At 38.2% G+C, this 23,483-nt stretch overlaps 1 protein-coding gene across 2 annotated transcripts in view; it reads left to right on the top strand.

Annotated features, from left to right (window-relative positions):
- LOC109421733 (inverted formin-2) overlaps nucleotides 1-23,483 on the top strand; it is a 303,562-nt gene that overhangs the window by 29,614 nt on the left and 250,465 nt on the right. For both annotated transcript variants that reach the window (XM_029858142.2, XM_029858144.2), the window contains exon 2: nucleotides 2,759-3,606. The gene's annotated coding sequence lies outside the window, so the exon portion shown is untranslated. The remainder of the gene's footprint in view (nucleotides 1-2,758; nucleotides 3,607-23,483) is intronic.

Raw genomic sequence — 23,483 nt, 5'->3', positions numbered from 1 at the left:
GCTTCGTTCTTGAGTTATGATTTTTCAAAGAAAAGGTTTATATGACACATTTGGACATTTTTTCAGCAAAATTGGCCATAATTCAAAAACAAAAAAAGTGCATTCCAAAAATTTCAGCGATTAAAGCTTATGAAAGAATGTTCTCAAAAATATTTTTTTGAAAATTTTCCACGAGTGAGTTATGATTTTTTAAAGTAGTGTCAGGGGAAAACAAAAAAAATCCACCTGAGTTTTTCGGGAAAATAGGCAACCCAGAATTTTTCACATTTTTTTTGTTAATGAGCCCTGTCTGTGGAATAAGTTTCATGAAAATCTGAGACCCTTCGGCCCAATTTGTACGATAATAAAAAAAATCCCCTAGTCTTCTATTTAAAGACGAGAATGGCTCATGTAACGTTAGAAGTGAATGTAGAAAAGATGGAGGATCGTATACACCATTACATTCGAACAAATTCATGTGATAGTCGGAGTGTCAAATGGCTGTTTGACAGAGGTTCACGTTATAGCGTCAATTGCCGTTTGGTATGCGTAAGGTGATAGATTGACTTTACTGTACTGTTAAGTTCTCAACTCGCTTCTACTTCTTGCGAGGGCTATAAACATACACTAAGGTCTTTTTTACACGGGTAGTTTTTCTGCTTTAACTCGGTCAATTTTGAGCCAATTCACATGAAAATTTGTACACAGGTAGACACGGTTAGTACTACCTGTGTGCGGAAAATCAGATAGGTAGGTTCAAAATTGACCGAGTTAAAGCAGAAAAACTACCCGTGTAAAAAAGACCTTAGTGTATTAGAACATGAATTTTATATAAACATAAAAGGGAGAGAATGGATAGAAACATACAGAAAAGATTAAAAGAACTGAACACAAGACATTTGGCATACAAATCAATTCTTATACAGTGATAGACATTTGTTTGGCCGAGGCCAAAAAATTTTCAAAAAAGTGTCAGGAAACTCAAACAAAAGATTTTATGATAAAACTTTTTTATGTCAGTGATAGTATATCTAGTACTGTTTTATAAAAATGTGATACATCACATATACACTGAAAGAAAAACGAGGGTAAATACCCTTCAAATGTCATTTTTTGCCTAGACATTCGTTTAGCCGAATTGTACAATTTTTAGAATTCCATAAAAAAAAAACAAACAAATTTCGAATTATATCCAACACAATCATTTTGTATGGCGACCTGCTTTGTAGTTCGGCTTGTAAATCATGAATTTGATCGTTTTCGTAAGTGTTGCCATTGTAAATGATTCCAAATTGAAATTTGATGTAGTTATTTTTATCGGAAGTGTTTCAAAAGAATCTAATGAAAGTTTCATGACGAGTGCTGATTGAAAATTTACGAAAAACAATGTTTTAATAGATAAAAATAACGCAAACCATCAAAAAACACGTATTTAAGTATTGTTTTGATGAAATATGATGGTTTGACTTGCATAAATCACAGCGTTTACTACTATTACGTCTTCAAATAGCTCCTAATATCTTCTAGACTGTATTCTGGCTGAAATAACATTGGACGGTTCACATTTCGAGAAATGGCACCGAAAGTATTCAAATTTCTAGCATGAACTACTTGTTTCATAATTTAGACGTTCTTTTCAAATAAAGCATGTTAAAAATGAATGTGGTTCAAAACTAAGACTCATTTATAATATATTTCTTTAGATTGAATGAAATAAGCCAATTGTTTGAACACATCGTTGTATGCGCATCTGCTTTTAAATAAACAGGGTACACAAATTCTGACACTTCTTGTAGTTTTTTCACTTAGCAGTCTTCTAACTCATTTGGTAATGCTAGTATCAAACAGGTATACTCCACAGGCATTAGGGCACGTCTTTATTTCAACGCAGAACTATTAATTTTAGCTTCTATCAATCCCATTTTATGGTTTAGCCAACCAAAAACCAATAAACTTATATTTTTCATGACATTCCATGCAATAATTTGAACATTTCTAACAATAATTGTGTGTCATATTTTCAAAACTGCTAATCTAGCTTACGTTTGAGTGTTTACAGAAATCATTTTTCTTAAATAAATTTGTTTATCATCGCTTCTCCTTATCGGGACATTTTTTTTATGAATTTCACAAATGAATAAACTTTTAAGATCAACTATCTTGCTAACACGTCATAAACTAAATGCCTTGGGGTATATCCTCGAAATATACTCACGAAATTGCAAAAAATCTATTGAAAACCAATTTTTCATTTACCTCAGCTAAACGAATGTCTAGGCAAAAAATGACATTTGAAGGGTTTTTACCCTCGTTTTTGTTTCAGTGTATATGTAAGTGTGATGTATCACATTTTTATAAAACAGTACTAGATATACTATAACTGACATAAAAAAGTTTTATCATAAAATCTTTTGTATGAGTTTCCTGACACTTTTTTGAAATTTTTTTGGCCTCGGCTAAACGAGTGTCTATAACTGTATTTCAATGGAACAGAAGCACAACGATAGCTACAAAATTTGTGGATAGGAAAAAGCAAATCCTGGTGGTAACACTCATGTAAATTGATCGATAATTATTAAGAAAATAACACAGCAAACTATCAACAAAGAAAACATTCTTTGTTTCAAAAGTCCCAAAACAACTGCAATAAAATATGAATTCAACGATCACATCATTCTTTATTAGCACCGAAACTACCCATATTCGATTAAAAGCTAACATTCCATTCAATATTGTTTTGGCGCTAATTTTCGTCAATTTATTTATCTGCCCATTTCAGGACCTTCGACCACCACAGCGTGCCATCCAATCGCTGAGCGTATTAACGGCGACGCAAATCTCCAAGGAATCAACAGCGACAACGACAAACGCCGGCAATAAAAAAAACAGCAGCAGCCATGTGGTGGTGGATTGCGCCGGACTGATCATTTTGGACACCCCCTCATTAAGGCGCAAGTCAATCTGCCTGCCTGCCTGCAATCGCGTGTGAACTCTCTCAGTCTCTAGCTCATCCTGAAAAGCCTCAACGATTTCGAAAGCAGAACACTGGCCACGAGCCGCCTCAATCCGTGTGACGACAACCGCGACGAAGAACCTCAGTGTTGAATAATTGTTCAGTGACATACAACAGCGGAACATCATCGCGCCGCCGCCGCCGCCGTCGTCGCTAGGAAAAGGTTCGTGCAACAGAACAACAAGAAGAACCCCTGTGAAGTGCCTGTTTGTTCTGCTTAATTGTTATTTGCGCGAGCGGTCATCGCCGGCGAATTTTTTTTGGTTTTGAGTGCTACATTCTTCGCTCTGGTGTTTAATTAAGCATTATGGTTCTATATTTGACATGAGTTAAGTGGAATAAAAATAACCGAAACATAGGAAACAACGAAACCCAAAGGAATATAAACCCCGATAGTACGAATCGAAAAGCCAGATTGGAAGAAATTAGGAAAACATAAGATTATTATTAAAAAAAAACTCCACTTGCAGTGCAGTGCAGTGGCATAGGCTTGCTGTGGTGAGAGTCGAATAGTGCGTGTCTCTGACGGAGTAATTGTGACGTTCGTTGAAACTACAGCGTGAGCTTTTGACAGCAGTCGTGAGCAACCACATGCGGGGAATCAACCCTTAAAGGTGAGTGTGAATTTCAGTCATGAATACTATTTTTTATGGAGTATTGAGAAAAAATTGGAAAAAAGTCCGATCACGACTCCAATTGATTGAAATTAAGTCAGACAGAGTTTCTCAAACTATGCAGACTCATATTTCAAAAAGGTCACGAGAGAAACAAGAGAAGCCAACATTGCCGCAGTAATTGTCAATTTGAACCCCTACTAACGATTTAACAGAGCTAACTTCGAAGATCTGTAGACCAATGCACCTGACCTTTGTTAAGGTGACTCGGGACAACGTGTAATTTTTGCTATCTACCCATCTCTTTCTAACAATTTGCCTCACAATTTTGCAGATTCAATTAATCAATATCCACTTCACTAACGTAGCTAAAACTTTAGTCGATTGTGCACCGCAATTTAGCGAATGAACAATCACATTTTTAGTCCATAATATAGAGTAGAACATATATGAGATTTCCTTCTTACCAACAACAGAGCAATGGCGAACGATTCAAATATCGTCTCGTCAGGCCTTAATCTGTTTCTGCATGTGGCACCAATTCTAATTGGTGTGTTGCTTCATTCAGCACGTGTATGCCTCTGAAGATTTGATTTTGAAGATAAAATTTAAAAATAACCTCCAAGATTTTATTGGAGAATTTTGGTGGAATTCCAGAATGTCTTCTTTTTCCGACATACGAGATTGATATTTCTATTATAAAGAAGGATAAATGTGCCAGTTACCGCCATAGTTGTTTCCTATTTTGGCCAGTGGATTTGGAAGGTTTTCAAACTTGGAACTTTTATGAGTGTTTTATTAGCAAGATTTTAAATGTATCCTAATATTAAAACACGCAAACTGATGCAAAGTTTTGACATTTTCTAAATACTCGAATGGCTAAATAAGGAATCGATACCTGGTACACTTAGCCTATGTCGTTGTCAACCTGTCATTGAAAAAAGCAAGAACAAGTCAATCGATAAACAAGAACCATATGGTTCAAACAGTTACCCATTGTTTTGCAGCTTTGAAGTTAGAAACTATCGAAAATAGGTTCAGGGACAAAAGGTTGAGAGGCAAAACGTCGAAAGAACAAAAGGTTGAAAGGCAAGAAATTGGAAACGTATTGCTTCATGTGATCTTAATTTTTTTATGCAATTCAGTATCATAATTTACATTTTATATAACTCATTTTGATATCATAATGGCCAATTTTTTCGAACTGGCTCATTATGCAACTGAAATGAATTGCATAATGAAAAATAGGTGTGTAATGTTCATAATGTAATGAAAAAATCATTGCATAAAACTTTGTATGAAACTCGTTGCAAAACTCGATTTTTTCAGCACTCTTGCTGAAAAAATCAACTTTTTGCAACTTATTAGAGTAATGCGGGGCAAAAGTTCGCACCTAACAGACTTAACAAAATAACTAATAAACGAAATGAAAATAGTATCATTTTTCCTCGTTAAACGGGTCCCTATCATGTTGCCTTCAAAACGTAGTACTAGACTTTTCCGCTTTACTTTTGTAGTATTAGTAATACAATTTTTAATACAAGTACTCCAATGCGAACTTTTGCCCCATAGTGGGGGCAAAAGTTCGCATTATGCGGGGCAAAAGTTCGCACCTTGTACAGGGTAGTTTATTGGTGTGATGTTCATTTATATCATGTTAATTCATGTTTGTCTTTTCACTCTAGCTATGAAATCTGTTTCCTTCTGTTCTTAGCATTACGACCCAACTGGAATACGACCTGGTGTTCAGCTTTTGTATAGAATGTGTTTTATGAAGACTTCCACAACTATTAACTAAGAGCTGTCCTTTACAGCGTTACTGAAGTTGTCAAAATACATTGTGGGGTAATCATCATAGAAAATACATGAAAAAAGAAACAAATATGCAGCAAAACTGTTGAACAGGACCGTAATCGAATCTTTTCCCCGTCAGTATGGTGATGAGTTATAGCTGTCAATTTACAAACTAAGCTATGAAAGACCCCGGTAGAGTAGATGAACATAAGAACTTCAGAAACATACGAAAAGACATTACGAGGATGACAAAGAAAATGTTTATAAATGTTTTTTAGACATTTTTCATTTCTTTATTTAAATTGGTTAACATAATGTTTGCATTACAATGGAACTTCTCACAAAACTAAGTTCAAACTCTGCCGGAACGATTTCAGGGTGCATACTACACATATTATACATATATAGTAGTTTCTATACGATATCTTCATTGCTTCAAAGATTCTGTAATTATATTGATGTACTAGATTCAGAAATCTAGTGCGAACTTTTGCCCCACAACTACTGCGAACTTTTGCCCCACTGTCGAGGTTTTAACAATGTCCCTTTCTGTAAGAAGCACTAGTAGTTTATTGTTTATTTGAGTGCACCTCTCGAACTACTATGGAATAACGATTCTCCGACGTCAAGAGGTTATGAGATTTTTCTTCTTCCTGTTACTACAAATTCTTATTCCAAAAGGTCCAAAAATTCTATGAAAACTCCTCGAAACAAATTTTTTTGCATAACTCTGCCAAACCATAACGAAATCAATCCAATTTTTATTGACGAATAACTGACCTGATTATGTGTCAAACCCATACAGATTTGTTTGGGCTCTTAACTTGTGCTCAGAAAAAGACCCACTGCGAACTTTTGCCCCGTGCGAACTTTTGCCCCGCATTACTCTACATAAATAACTATTAATGTATCAATAGTGGTGCTATTAGTAGCTCATTGTAGTAGATTAATGGAATAAAATTGATAATACCACAAAATAAAAAGTCTGAAAACGTTAACATTTATGTGCCTGAGCCTCATTTAGCACCCAATTTCAAAACTTCAAAAATCTGATTCTCAGCAAGTTAATGAAATTTTGACAGTCGATCACAAAATCCTTCTAGTTTATGTAACCGGTATAATTTTTCCGTTGTACCGGATTTATGGCCGGGGGTACTGGGGTAACCTCCTTATCAGATAGAGGTGCACCCTATAATTTGCCTTCGAAAACTAGCTTGCGGCATATCAAACTTCATGATTTTACAAAACTAAAGTATTGGACCATGTTTCTAGAGATTTAAGATACACTGGCCACTTCTCCGGATGCTCCGGACCCAGGTGCCCCCAGGGAAGTGACCACTTTCTGATCGGTCCTGAAACCTAGCTTGCGACATACCAAACTTCATGATTTTGCAAAACAAGAGTATTGGACCATGTTTCCAGAAATTTCGGATATACTGGTCACTTCTCCGGATGTTCCAGAAACCTGGTGCCCCCAGTGAAGTGGCCACTTTCTGACCGTTTCTAAAACCTAGATTGCGACATATCAAATTTTATGATTTTTCAAAACAAGAGTATTGGACCATGTTCCCTGAAATTTCGGATACAGTGACCACTTCTCCGGATGTTCCGGAAACCTGGTGCCCCTAGGAATGTGGCCACTTTCTGACCAATTCTGAAACCTAACTTGCGACATATCAAACTTAATGATTTTGCAAATCAAGAGTATTGGGCCATGTTTATAGAGATTTTGGATGCCCTGGCATTTTCTCCGGTTGTTCCGGAACCTGGTGCCCCCAGGGAAATGGCGACTTACTGACCGGTTCTGAAACCTAGCTTGTGATATATCAAACTTCATGATTTTGCAAAACAAGACTATTGGACCATGTTTCTTTGTTTTTTTTGCAGATCTCGCTTCAATTTGTTCAATTCTTACTCACACCAGTCTAGGTTTTAATATTAACCACGAATACGTATTTTGTCCGTGTTCTGCATATTATTTCAAGCCTAACTTTACCAAACACCGTATGTAACATATGTAAACAAAAAAGATATTTTCACATTAGGCGCTGAATTACGTTAAGGACTACTTGTTTGATTTATTAACGAATTTCTGAGATAAATGTACCATGCCTTGCTACATACTATAATTATGACGAAACATTCACTGCAATTTCTAAACAAAGTCGGGAGATAATCCGAGATAAACTTCTAAAGAAACAATTCGAATATGACGTCCATCATTTAGACCCCCCCCCCCCTTTCCCCTTTGATTTTTCGTATACCTTATACATGGAGTGTCACACTTTCTCAGATCCCCCTCCCCCCTAAACTATGGACGTCATTTTTGAATGACCCCAACCAGAACCGCCAGAAATTCCTTCAGGAGTTTTTCTGTAAATGCCCACAAGAAGGCATCCGTTGCACATTTCTCAAGTAATTCCAGGAATACTCACTCCTGGATGCCTTACGCAATTTTGTCTAGGAATCTTAATAACATTTCCTTCATTCCAAAATTCTCCCGAATCTGCTGTTTTTGGTGGAATTACATGCTTGGTTATGATTTGACTAATAAGTATTGGTCGGAGTTTTTGACTACAATCGTACATTACACTGTGTAGGAATCCAAAACACTAGTTTGTTTTAATTTTTAAGGTCGATTTCAAAAGTTCAATTGGTAAAGATTTCCTAAACTCAAAAATGGCATGATTAAGTTTTGGTATAGATTGAGTACTATCAGATTCAAACCGTCATGATGTGAACAAATTTTAAATCGCTGAACGTAGCTCTTCTGATACCTTCAATAGCACATTTGTCTGTTGTCGTAAGCATTAGGAATGATTTATGCTTCCAAAATTACCATAAAACAACGTCCATTCTAATTCTTTTCCTTGCACCCTTCAGACTCGATTGTATTCAGATATATAGAGAGAGAGAATGCATTCTTCATATCCGATTTCTAAGCCTCTATCGCAATTCGACCATTCGAGTTGCGTTATTCATAAGGAAATTCTATTTCTATCGCCATCCTCATTAGGGCACACGCAAAGAAAGACAGTTTCCATTCATGTATTTCCAGTCACCAGTCGTCTTCGTCGTCGTCGACGTCGCGCCGTCTTGTTCACGATGCCTTAACTGTAACCACCTGCGCGTTCCGTTGGCTAGCTAGCCTAGCAGCCACGGAGTCACACGTCCCGTTTCGTCGCTATACCAATAGGTATCACGCAAGTAGGTAACTTTGGAGTCGCACACACCCGTTTCGCAGACAGACGGTTTGTCGGTTGTTGGTTACTATTTTCGACTCAAGGAGGTCACCCAAGCCAAGCGCTCAGCAGCGCGATCCAAAAGCGTGCGATGCGCGATGGAGAAAAGTTAACTTAGTTAGTTAGTTGGGCGGAGTGTCCAATGACCTGACTGACTGGCACTCCATTAGCAGCGTGCATGCAGCGGAACAAAAGAGTGTGTCAACAAGGCAGACAGGGGAAGCGGAAGTGCGACCAAATTTGAAGTACGTGTCTTGATTAGCATAAACGGTGAGTGTGTTGTCAGATTTCGGTACTTGGCCTTTGCGCAGCCAATCAGCGCGATCAGTTATGCGTAGGTTGCGAGAAGTTGGTGAAAACTTTTAAATTCGTTTGCCGACGCTGAGATAATGTCTGTTGGTATAATTCAATTTGAGAAAAGACACTGAACTCTATTCTTTAGAGTTCAACTACCCAAGTAACACACATGTTATATAAAAGTTACGACAGCGCAAGTTTTGGTTGTATAGAAGTTTATTTTACGTTATTTCAACACAATGTTAGAATAACGTAATATAAACTTCTATACAACCAAAACTTGCGCTGTCGTAACTCTATTATAACATGTGTGTTGCTTGGGTAAGAGCATTCTTTGCTGATTGACCTTTTTTGCATTTATGTATCGAGCGTTGACTGCCGTCAGATGACTGTAAAGTGATCAGCTAGATGTCCATCAATGCAATGGTCCAAATTCGGGGAAGATCGTGCTATGCTACTTGAAGTTAGAAAAATTGTAGTAAAAAGCATAATCACTCGTTAGACAACTTTGAGCTGTTAAGTCTCCGGAATCAATGAATTGTATGAAATGATTTTTTTGAGAATTCATATGAGCTTTGAAAAACGTTTGACTTAACTTAAAAATGTTTATAAGAAAAAGGTTAGAAAGAAGAAGAGCAATGAAGCGATGCAATATGTAAATTGGTGGGTTCGTTCCACGCGGTATCAACAGGTATCAGGCAATAATGTATAAGTTATGATAGCAGTTACTCAATGTTATGCCGTTAATAATTTCAAAGATAAACAAATTGGAAGAAATAATGAAAACGTGATAAATATGTATCTGCTGAAATATTTTAATTCCTTCTTATGGCTTTCCCGTACACCACAGTGTACTGAAAGGCTAATTGTTCACTCAAAAACATATTGATAGAAGGCTCGGAGGGTCTTGTCACATATATCTATCAATTCTGTTTGACGAATTGAGATGATATATGTATGTCTGTGTACAGAAAAGATCATTCATTTTTTGCACATTCCGATTTTACGGATTTTAGCTCAAATCGAACCGAATTTTTTTTTGCATCGTTTGCTATTGAAAATGGTACGGATACCTATCAAGGCGTTCCGGAGTTATGGCCGTTTTAATGATCTGGATCAGCACAGGTAAACTGGTCATATATAAAACTGAACCAAACCCTATCATGCGATAGTTGACGTATTTCATGTGGAAAGCATCAATAGAATCCAGAAAACCACGATGTCAGCCAAAAATTCAAGAGGGCGACCCACAATTTCGAGAGGCGCCTGCAATGTGGGTATATTTGGAATGGAGAAGATGCCCGGAGTTCAAAAATGGCGACCAGAATATTCAAGATGGTGGCCCAAAATCAAATATGGTGGCCCACAATTCGAGTTGACAGTTATTTTAAGGAGTGTTGGACTCTAAAAACATGCAGTGTGGGAATATTCGGTAGGGAGAAAATGTCTGAAGTCCAAATATGGCAACCAAAATATCTAAGATGGCGGCTCAAATTACAATATGGCGGCTCCAATTTAACGTTTTAGCCTTTAAAATCATGGAATATGAATATATTTGGTATGAGGAAGATGTCCGGAGTCCAAACCTGACGACCACAATATTCAAGATGACAGCCCAAAATTCACGATTGCGGCCCACAATGAGATATGGCAAGCTGTTTTAATGAGTTTTTGGTAAATCCCAAAACATCTAAGCCTACAATTCAGGATAACAGAGTTTTATACTCTGAAACCTTGTGGTATATACACTCCCGTTCAAAAGTTTGGGGTCACCCCCTCAAAAACATGTCATTTTTTTAGGCCCATATCTCCGCCAATTTGCGTCCGATTTCAAAACCCTAGGTTTCATTCAAAAGATAATAAGTCAAAGAAACTTTGAACATGATTTAAAAGAAACTTTTTCATAAAATTTTGTATGTAAACTTAACCCAAAGTTGCCAAATTTTCTAAAAAATGAATATAAACTTACGGCAGTGTCGCTGGAAGTTGGGTCGACCAAATTTTAAGATGAGAGCGGTAATATGACCCATTTTCTATTAGCTTTCAACTGCTTTTTACAGAACTTAGCTAAAAAATCTAGAAAAAAAGTTATTAAGTAAATTATTCCTTGATGTCATCGACCAAAAGTTTGGGGTCACCCCTCAATATGATGTATCGGCCAAAAGTTTGGGGTCACTATCGTAAAACATGGAAAAGTGATTTGGTGATATCTTCGTCATCTATAGTTCAATTTTAATTATTTTTGGCTCATTTCAAAGATAATTAACTAAATTTACGTTTGATGTTTTCAACTTAACGTATTTAACGATTTTTGTATATAAAAATGTTATGTAAAGTTAGCACATTTTACCACGCTTCAAAAAATGAGGCAACTCTACGTTAAGTTTTAGTATGTAAAATTCAACAAATATGTGTGGTTCAATGCCTATGCAGTACGTATCATTCATTTTGTTTCAAATAAGCCAAGAAGAATTAAAATTGAATGAAAGATGACAAAGATATCAACAAATCACTTTTCCATGTTTTACGATAGTGACCCCAAACTTTTGGCCGATACAGCATTTTGAGGGGTGACCCCAAACTTTTGGTCGATGACATCAAGGATTAATTTACTTAATAACTTTTTTTCTAGAATTTTTAGCTAAGTTCTGTAAAAAGCAGTTGAAAGCTAATGGAAAATAGGTCATATTACCGCTCTCATCTTAAATTTTGGTCGACCCGACTTCCAGCGACACTGCCGTAAGTTTATATTCATTTTTTTGAAAATTTGGCAACTTTGGGTTAAGTTTACATACAAAATTTTTTGAAAAAGTTTCTTTTAAATCATGTTCAAAGTTTCTTTGACTTATTATCTTTTGAATGAAACCTAGGGTTTTGAAATCGGACGCAAATTGGCGGAGATATGGGCCTAAAAAAATGACATGTTTTTGAGGGGGTGACCCCAAACTTTTGAACGGGAGTGTATAGGGAACAATGGTATGGGGAACAAAATATTGTATCTAATACCATGCAATATGGGTATATTTGGAATAGGGAATATGTCACGAATCCAATAGTGACAACCAGAATATCCAAGATTACGGGCTAATGTTCAAGATTGTAATTATCGGGTAAGTCGGTCACGAGCAGTAGTGAGACTCCCCGACTCAATAGCCTCAGGATCGGCACGCTCATGTCACGGAGCTCGCGGGCAGGGAACTCTCGCACTTAAAACAGGTTACCACAGCACTTGACGGACAATAATGCTTTATTTCAGTCTAACTGGTCTGTATTTCTGGCACTTCCTTACACTCCCTCTTCTCCCACTTTCTTAATTCTAACCTGACCTTTTCGTTGGGGCCTCCTCTCCTGCAGCACTCCACCACTCCTGGTCTCCTTCCTTCACTGCGTCCTCCGAATTGCGCGCGATGGCGGCGCGCGGACACTTAGTTCTGCTTCTTGGCGCTGGCGTACGTAATGGCGTACGTAATGGCGTACGTTGCAAAGGTCGTGGCATTGGGGATGTGACGCACGGATTCCTGGACACTTCCCACGGACCAACTGAACCTCCTACGTGTCCAGTCTTGCCGAAGTGTTGACGGAACAGCCTTCGGCGGAATCTGTGCCAGAATTCGCCCAGACACGGACACTTGGATGACGTATTTGTATAAAAACGGCGGGGTTCTGTTATACAGGGAGGACATTCCTAAGAGGTTTACATAAAAAAAAAGACACGGACAACGTCTTCAGCTTTCGGCTGTACAGACTGTTTTAAACTTAACATTAGACAACGGACAACGGAGCATGCACCAGTGGAAACGGGGAAAGTTTCAACGCCCGAAGCGGGAATCGAACCCTCACCCCATAGCATGGTGCGATTATAAACTTGGTGACCCTAACCGCACAGCTACGAGGCTCCACAAACGGGAAGTGGTATGGTAGAATTACCTATAGTCAACTTCGCACACACTCCTGTCCACTTCTACAAACTTCTTAAAGCTCCGACTTCTTTCTACATCTCAAACTTCATACTGGATACTTCTTTTGGCTTTCTGCTGTCTTGGTCGATAAACTCTGGGCAAGTGAAGGATCATCGAGTCCTCAAGCGCCTTGATGTTCATGACCTCGTTCCTCAGTCATTGCCCTCCCCAACCGTCCAATTTCTCAATGGCCCCCATTACGCCATCCCTCATGGCCGCGCAGTGGATGGTAACCAGTCCCTCTGGTGGTGGGTTTCTAAACCACGGTGTGTATCTTGCTTACTATTGTTTGCGGGGTGGTATGGTGGGGCCTAGCCTTGTCCTTTCTTAACCTTCCGTAACTCGCGCGGTTGAGCACCTCCGTCAGCACCACGCTAATGCTGAATATAAAAAGCGAGATTTTTTCAACAGCGATCGCTCGAGGGTTAACTATCGAGAGCATCTAGCTGGGTGAGACCTACACTAAACACGAGTATTACCTGCCATTAACATTTTAACATTTCACGCAACACAAATCACGAAACTCGGTAACACTCACGACACGAAATAACCAACACTTACAAGATGGCGAATGTTTCATAAAGTTTAGACTCTGAAACTATGCAATACAGTAATTTTCCGATTTTACGACTGTCTGCGCGACAGGCCTTATTTTTCGAATAATTTTCTGTTACATTTGAAGATAAATCAACCAACTCTTCTTTAAGATAAATGTTTAAAGAGCGATTTGCAGCGCTAACATATTGAAAACGCGTGGAGATTTTATATAATATTTAGCAGTGTTTAGCATTTTTGCTAAAAAAATTTGGTTCGTAGATGCATACATACCTATATACATATGAGTACCACGATATTGCAACATTAAAAATATTTTCCATTAAAAATTAAATGAATATTTTGTACCGTTGATGACACGAAAACTGCATCATTATAAAATTATTTTTAAGAAATTTCTTTTACGCTTTGCTGACAAACCGACCACAGAGATCGAAGTCACACCTTAGTTGCAAGAATTGGGACAAGAACTTTTAACTTTGGCATTGTGTTAAATTACTTTTACGTTGTTATTTTATCTATATATATATATATATATATAAGTTAAAGACCACTCCTCGAGGCCGGATGCATCATCAAGGGACTTGGCCCATCGCTTAAGCCAAGTCCAACAACAACAACAACAAGTAGCCGTCACGTTGGATTCAATTAGTCGCCACCAGTCCAATCCATCTGCTTCCCTAGCATAATCCGACACCGCACAACACGTTGCACTTAGATACTGTCCCGCGCATGCAGCAACGACGATGATGACGACGACGACGACGACGATAGCACCCATGGCATGTTGGCAGAATTCCTGGTAAGGAGCTAGGTCAGCAGTTAGGGCTTTGATGATAGGTTTGGAGTAATTTTAATTTGAATAAACGCGCACTTCAGTTTTAGGCGCAGTCGAGTTAACAAGTGTCTTGTTTTTTAAAAACTAACTACCGAACCTCCAACTCATATATATATATATATATATATATATATATATATATATTTTTTTTTTTTTTTTTTTTTTTTTTTTTTTTTTGCTAGGTTTTTAGCTGCACTCTGAATAGAGTTGAAACCTCTACACTAGACCCGAAGATAGGAAAGAGTACGTAATCTTTCAGAAGCAGTTTGCCAGCCGTACGCGGAAAATGATATCCATTAAGACACTGTTGCCTACTGACTCAGAAAGTTACGGTAGAAGGTTGGAAAGTTTTCAATTGGTCAGTCAGTCAGGATATGCCTATGTAGTGTTATGGTCACACGGTTTGTGTTTGTCGTCTTGTTCGATTTTGTAGTATGGTTCAATATGTTTTTCTTCTCGTTAAATCAGTTGTCATATGTTTGTTTTTTTTTTCATCGAATCAATCAAACCCTGTATGTTAAAATATAGGCGATCCTGTGTCAAATTGTTTTCTTGAATTCGCTAATCGTTTTCTACTTCTCTGTGTTCATCTCTTGTGTCCTTAAATTGTCATCGGTCCAAAACCCACAGAGACATGCAACTGAACTTCTGATATTTTTCTGTTGGTGTCAAAATACCATCTAAGAGATAAACAAAAATACGTCGGGTTCGTTGCAATAAAATTTTAAAATAGTAAAGATTGCTTGTCAACTATTATGTATTCGTCCCCCTACAAATACTATGAAAAATGTTCAAATTCGTTCAATTGTCCTATCGGTCCTACCTAGATAAACCATGTCATTTTCTCAAGCGTTGCCTAGAAATGTCAACCTAGTCATACACAAGTAACGTTGTTCAGTTAATAAAAAGCAGTCAGTTTTTGTCCAAAATGTCACGTCGAACGCATTGACGTCAACAATGCGTTTAAGTGTTCGCACGTTAGCTTCGAATCTATCAGCACAATTAAGTGCTGCAAACCTCCTTCCCACTATTAATTCTTCGGTCGATTTTAATTGCTTTATTTAAAGAAAATATGACCAACTAACATTCTAAAAATTCGAAAAAGCGACTATGACATTAATGAATTACTAATCAAAATCAACCGAGAAACGTGGGAAATAGAGCCCAAACAACATTTTGAAGTCAGCTGGCTGTAAAAGGTTCCAAAACCTGTCACAAATCCTACAATACTTTTATTATGATTTGTAACGATCATCAAAACCTTCTTAAATCCAACCGACTTGGAACTATTGCTTGGGAATAGACTCTAATGAGCCCTGGCGGATCCTCCATGTTTATCGAGCATGTCTGATGCATATGATCAGCTATACTCCATCTGCAGCAGCCGGTTCGTGATGAACCGTTGGAGGCGCATTAAAGTGTTAAAAAGGTGATATGTTTCACTAAAGAACACTACATTACAATAATCAAAATGAAACTCCTTCACTTTAATACCGTCAACCCCTGCGAACTTGGCCAGGGATATATATATATATATATATATATATATATATATATATATATATATATATATATATATATATATATATATATATATATATATATATATATATATATATATATATATATATATATATATATATATATATATAAAAATGAGTTTGAAGTCCCTTTGAGGCAACAAAACTTATGAACGGCTGAACCGATCAGGATGACTCCTGCACGGTTCGGTTCGTATTCGTGGTGGCTGTGTTTATATGTACAAAAAGTTACAAAAATCAGCTAGAAAAGTAACAAAATTGAAAAATTTTGATTTTTCATGAGCTGGGAAGGAAATCAACACGATCGAAATGAAATCAATCTAGAGTGCGGTGACGTTATGAGCTCAACAGTTGTCAAACCACCACATCTGGGCAAGACAACGTTTGCCGGGACAGCTAGTATCTATATATAAATGAGTTTGAAGTTCCTTTGAGGCAACAAAACTCATGAACGGCTGAACCGATCAGTATGACTCTTGCACGGTTCGGTTCGTATTCGTGTTGGCTGTGTTTATATGTACAAAAAGTTACGAAAATTAACTAGAAAAGTAAGAAAATTGATAAAACACTGATTTTCGTGAGCTGGGAAGGAAATCAACACGATCAAAATGAAACCAATCTAGAGTGCGGTGACGTTATGAGCTCAACAATTGTCGAACCACCACAGCTTGGCAAGACAACGTTTGCCGGGACAGCAAGTATTAGATAAATATGTTTTTCATCACGCTTTTTTATTGTCCAATTGTTGAACATTGTCATAACCTAAACTGTTAGCGTGACTGTGGGTATTTGAGAGGGCCCTATGCGTCGGCTTCAGGGAATTTTAGGGGGTAAAGACCATTCAAGGGGTGATACAGAGGCGTTCAAATGGTGCTGCAGGGAGTTTCAGGAGGTCCCTGGGTCGATACACGGATCTTCAAGAGGTTACAGGGGCATGCCAGGGGGTTCTCGGGAGCTTTAGGGCTTTAGAGGCATTCCAAGGGTGTTCCAGATGATGTTATGATGGATGGCTGATTCAACGGCTATCACACACATTGTCTGGGAGCTACAAAAGAGGTGGCGCGTGGACTCGGAGAATAGTTAGCTAAGATTCGGTACAAAAGGTGGTCCAGAGGTTCAGAGTCGGGTCGATATTGACCCTTACAGCAATTAAGTGATCGCGGAGAGGAAGTCCTGGTAGGGTTGCTGTCGTGTCGTCGGTCTACTGGAGACCCTACTGTCAGCAACCTTCTGGTGCAGCTGATAGAGCCTGAAGGGTAGTGATACCCTTTCCTTCAGTAGGTCAGATTTGGTTGCAAGCAGGCATTGATTATTGATATCTGCAAAACAGTTGGGCGCGGGCGTGGGGTTGACCCTGCCCACCTTCCGAGGACAAAGGGAGTGGCGAGGACCACTCGGGAAACTGGCTAAGCGCCAGCATGCTATCGTGATGGGCTCTCCAAAGCGAGTCATCGATGTTCGTTGCTGCAGGCTACGTAGCTAACCTTGAGGGTGCGATGTGCACTAGCCCCTCTCTGAAGCAATGCCTTCTTGGTGGTTCCGGAGAGACAAAGGGATTGGCGACCATAGGCATGTGTTTAGTGGATCGAGGAGAGAGTAGTTCTGGCTTTTACTTCTGTTGTAGAAGACGGCTCTAACCCCACACTACCCAGACCTTCCTGTTCGGGTGTCTGTTGAGCAGATTTTCCCATAAGGTGTTCCAGAGGGTTCACTGGATTCCAGATTCCAGGATGTTTCAGTTCTAGGGATATATGGGGTTTTATGGAATTCAATGTGATATCAGTAGATATGTCCCTGATATCACCTGAAACTCTGAAACGCCTTGAAACCCCTCTGACAATGTACAGTGAGAAAAAATAGGTATAAAACGCGAATAAATTCGATATCTCTGTTCGGAGTGGATGGATACAAATGAATTTTTGACACAAACTGCAAAAATCTCTATAGTTTTAGATAAGGAGGGTGTCATTCACCGCAGGATGCTAGAAATCAGTTTATTGAACTAGTTTTACCCCGCTCTCTTTCTCATCTTTTTTTGAAAAAATCCTCATTTATTCCCGACTGGCGTGTTTCTCTTCCCGAGCAGAAGAAAAAAAAACTCAATGAAAGCATATTTTGATATGGAGATCAAAAAGTGATATTGGTTTGTTTGATATAAGAGGTAAAAGTACTGGAAATAATATCTAAAATTTACTCCTCAACCAACATCATCATAACAAATTTAGCTCTTTTGAGAGCTAACCAATAGCAGCGAGCTATTCGGTTGATCTTCAAATAGCAAATTTTGCTATTGGTCAGACGTCATAGGAACATTTTTTTGCTATTATTTTCAGTACTTTTACCTCTTATACCAATCAAACCAATAGCACGTTTTGATTGTCAGTACTTGACCTCTGCCCGGGTTATCAAATGCGTTCCGATCCGGCCGGAGATTCATGTGGAAGTTTAGTGAAATAGGGGATGTCGGGGTTATTTGAAGGCATTTCATTTTTTTAATGCCGTGTGGTGAGCCATTCGATATTGGAAGTTTTTGCACAAACAGGAGTTAAATAAATAATTTATTTTACACTCCAGGCTTTATCCAAAAAGGTGAAAACGAGAGAGGGTGGGGTAAAACGGGCCCGATGCACCTCCGGGCGAATGACACCCTCTTTATCTGAAACTGTAGAGAGTTTTGCAGTTTGTGTCGAAAATTCATTCGAATACATCCACTTCGAGCAGAGATATTGTATTTATTCGCACATTATACCTATTTTTTACAATGCGCATTTTAGAATGTTTTCGACAAATGCAACAGCTCAAGAATTATAAAAAAAAAAACAATTCAGAAAAATGGCAAGAAATTAAAATAAAACAGATTAACTGTCAAATTCCCTTAGAACTTTGGGTTTTCCAGGTAGTATGCAGTAGGATAACTAGTATTTTAATAATGATATGTGAACATCTTCAAACAAGTAATGATTATTTGGATAACGATTGGAGAAACTCCTGTCCAATCTCCAAGGAAAGTGAAACTAGCAGCTTCCAAAACGTTCGATAACAACAATACGAATCGAATGTCACCAAGAAAGTTGTCATCTCCAATTGTAAATTTCTTATTTAGCAAACTGAGTGACACAATACCCAGTAATGGCTACCGATGAGATCAAAATCTAAAATCACAGATAATTGACATTTGATTGTCTTTGGCGAGCATTCGCGAACTGCACAGTCTATAAAAAGCAGCTGATTTCTGATACACCAAACCAAGTCCACCACCGATACCGCACCAACTCCTGCGCCACGCCATATCGTACATCATATCCCATTTTCAGCCTAACCGATCAATCTGTGGAACATGCTGGTTGGTCGGTCGGTCCACCGTCTCTCTATGTGAGTGCATATGCATATCAGATTACCCCCTGGTAGCGTACTTAGCATAACATGTTTTACAATAGTTTTGAAACTGAACTGCAACACACTGCTGAGTCGAGGCGCGCACATGATCGCAACGGATCTCTTCAAAAGTTTTGGACCCTTTTTTATGCAGCAGCAATAACAATCCGCGTTTGAATAAGGAGAGAAAATATTGATGGGACGGGGGCCTACCGCACGCGTACTTCAAATCTATCTGTACAAAGGCAGTATTACCCGTTGCAAGAAAATAGAGAGCGAAAAAGGTGCAAAATCGCTAATAGACCTCCGCTGGTATGTTTAATCGTTATGGTGTCTTCTACAATAAGTGCGCGAATTGGCCAAGGAATACTGCGCCGAAAACACCGAAATGATTTTCCTTACAGGCGGAGATGTATGGGCGCTTGCGCGTACAAATTTTCGCGCAACGCATAATAGGGTATCGGGATGCTTCGTTGGCATAGCCCCCTCGTTCGGCCTATCTCAATGTAAACCAAAAACTCAAACAAACACGCATAACTGGATATCGGAAAAGCTATGCGCCAAACAACTGTAACATTTCGTTTCAATTTTAGCACTTTGGAGCATTAAAATTGAATGAAAATGTCACTTTGTTTAACTTTTGTAGACGCCATGATTCTTCGGCTTAGTGGGTAGTCTATACACATGATCATAAATTGAATGATTTTGTAACATTTCGAATTGACTTTTCAATAACTGAACATTTGATGCGACGGTTAAAGATGCTTTTTTGAACATGTGTATTTGTTTTAAACGAATAATAACTATTTTACAAATTTAATGTGGGCCGAATATTGAGGACATTTTTTTCACTATGTACCCAAATCTTGGCCCATCAGTAAAGTGACGTCAAAAACAACGATAAAAAGACGTCAACAACATTTCTTGCATAAGAACCAGAAAGAACGAACAGGAAGAAAGATTTTGTGTACGGTGATTGTAAAAATATAACACAAAAATAGGGTTGCGTTGTTTTCGTTACTAGATTAAGAAAGAACTTTAGATAAAGTGATTTATTTATAGTTTTTTGAAAATTTGGCTCCGAAAATGTAATTTAAAGTATGATTGGTGAAGAAACAGAGATAATACTTCAGCAGAAATATTGAAAAAATGAGATAATAAGTGGTTCTAGTGCATGACAAGTAATAGGCCAACGTTGTATCCACTAATAGGCCAATTTTTGTACCATAGACCAACGTTGCATACCATCGCAACGAATCTTTTCAGCTTAATTAAGTAAATTCTTGAATATTTACGTAAGTTTACTTCCAATTGGCGAAACATGCATTGCCTAGAGTGTGTAATAGGGTCAACATATTATTTCTAGTGCTATTAATTCATGAGTTATGGTCAAAATTGTCAAGGCGGCTTGCAAATTAGGCCAAGGAATGGTACACATACCCTATCATATTAACCGCATATACGAGCGCGGTAAATTGATATTAATAATGTACCCAGAGATTAGACCTGGCTCGCGCGTATCGGGGAGTGATACATTCATGTTTAACCGATCGCAAGTGATCCCGTCCGCGCCGCCGCTGGATATTTATGCTCTATTCGGAAGGGCGCACGACGAGGGATCGGCGAAGAAAAATACTCGTTGAGCATATGTTTATGTTGCCCGGCGGTGGTCCCATCGAAAGTGGTGCCCTTTCAACGAGCTGACTGCCTTGTTGCCACGGGTAGAGAACCCAATTTCGGGTTCAGAATCTTTCAACAAGCTATTCTACTGCTGTGGCGTGCAGTTCGCGCTCCGCCGAGCACAATGAATCATAATTATGATTTATATTATCGATATTTTATGTACAATTTCAAACACCTCCAAGCAAGGAGCATAAGAATAAAAAGTTGTGAAAATGCGGCGATCGAACAAATTGTACCGTGAGAATTTACGGCCCAGATCTACCGCCGCGCCGCCACCGCGCCATGCCCATTGAGCTGCCCATGTCGGTCTGTCCGTCCGTGAGTTAAACGATCGTGTGCTCGATGCTTTGATTCGCATAATCAAGTAGGTATCGCGATCGACGTCGTCATCGCTGCTGCTGGGACCAGGGGGTGACACACTGACTGGCTGCTAGTTGCCTGGTGGTGGTCGATCGTGATCGTTGTCTTTAATGCTCGCATATCGCAACATGTCAAAATCATCGCACTGAGCAGCTTATCTGCGAAGCGAGCGCACAGGGTTTCACCTGTCACGGATGGATGTAACAACATTTCAAATGGCTTAGTCTGATGATCTCAGTCGGTGCGCAGGCAAAATAACTGCCGATCGTCGTCGTCGTCGTCAAGATCTTCATTACAACAATGCATTCTCTTGTTCACAGTTGCAGTGTCATACAGCGCAAGACTTCACCGAGAACGAATGTGCCAGGCAGAGTAGGAAGATTATCCGCTTCTTAAAAGTCATAAATAATTCTTAAATCATGCTTTCGGCAAATAACACGGGAATATCTAGCAAACATGGGTGTATTAAGGATTAGAACTACTGTTTCAGTAGATTTGGCTTCAAACTTCGTTAATAAAAAATACGAAAATCGTATGTACAGGTATGTTCCGTTTTTGTCACTATTCGATTTTATCACTATCCGTTTTTGTCACTATCCGATTTCGTCAACATTTCATTCCGTTTTTGTCAACACTAAAGTTTTTGTCAAATTTGTTTCCTCGAACACGAGTTATTAATAGTTTAATATTAATATTGAGGCAATGTATCCATGAATGGTTTTGAAGCAACAACCAATGCTGACATAGAAGTCGTATACGCCACTGTAGCTTTCAACACTATTCAAATTCAAGTGTAAATAATGTTAATTCATGCTTTCTCTCACGCACAATTTTGCTTCTTATTTGAACATTAGAAAAATATAAACCAACCCAAGTAGCACCTGCAACTAAAATGGAAATGATCATCGTTGCAAACATGTTGCAACTGAGTTTTCATGAAACAAACAAAATTAAAAACTATTAAAATCCTGTTGTTAATGCCAAACTGAGGTGTAACAGTTTTATAACAACTAACAAAATGAAAACAAACGTCATCATTTAGTCGAAACTTGCGAAACCAATTTGTAACTGAAGTATAATCTGATTGTTTCAACGAATCTTAGTTACAACCGTTTACAAACCAAATCAACCAAAACATTGATTCTGATTGTTATAAACATGTTGCACCTGGAACTTATTTAGAACATAACGAGCAATTTTGACAGGAGAGGTAGAAGTTCCAAAATGTGCGGCAAAATGTTTTTGTGATCACGAAAAATATAAAATGCACTATAAAAAACCAAAATGTTACAAAATAACGAAATCATGTACAAATAAAATGTAACCTTTTCTTCATAAATTTATTGACATATTCCAAGTTTTATAAAATTAAAGTGGTAAAATAGAAAAAAAATCTGACTGGAAGTATAATATTGACCCAATAAAAAAAATGTTGTCTTATTTTCGCAGTACTGAACGACTGGTACCTACCCCTGGGAAGATTTGAATATAAGGGGTTTTGAGAAATCTAACGTAACGTACAAAAATATTAGGAGTTTCCCACGAAAAAAATTACAATGGGTTTACATTTTTTACAAAAAACGTGATATTTTCGATACGTAATAAATGGACAGCCTCTTGTCGACGTAAATGGAAAGTATACACGTCCAAGTATCTGCTTTTTTGGTTATTTATGTCCTACACGGAAAATTAAAACTACATTATTTTGGGTCGATTTTACCTCAAAATGAGTATATGAAATTGATTAGTTACCCAAAATTAGGTTGTTTTTCCTCTCTCCCCCACAGATGTTGTCGTAAATAAACAGCGCTGCGTCTATCCAACGGGGGTCCCTGAGGCCAATAAAAGCCAATTTTGGGTAAATGTAGATTTACCCAAATTTGGGTTGAATGAAGAGTGTCTTGGGATAAATTTAACTACTTTTCAGTATATTTTTAGTAGGAGGTGAAGGCAATTTACCTTGCGTGAGTTCAATCGATTCACTCAAATGTTGACTTATTGGGCCGAACTATAGAATAGCGTCAAAAGAATCCAATTTTTGGTAGTTTGGCGGTTCCGTGTACCACGTGCAGCATTGTACTTTGTAATACGGATGCCCATAGACATGATTCAGCAAATAGTATCTTTCTCAATTTTAAAATTAATTTTCAGTATTTTATGGGTGCATTAAATAAGCGGCTGAAATGCACTCCGCCAAAGCAATATGGCGAGTTAATTTTAACCACAAATGCCT

Source organism: Aedes albopictus, chromosome 3, assembly GCF_035046485.1.
Source record: "Aedes albopictus strain Foshan chromosome 3, AalbF5, whole genome shotgun sequence".
Taxonomy (NCBI): Eukaryota; Metazoa; Arthropoda; class Insecta; order Diptera; family Culicidae; genus Aedes; species Aedes albopictus.
The sequence above is the reverse complement of the archived record's forward strand: the minus strand, read 5'-3'. Positions and strand labels throughout refer to the sequence as shown.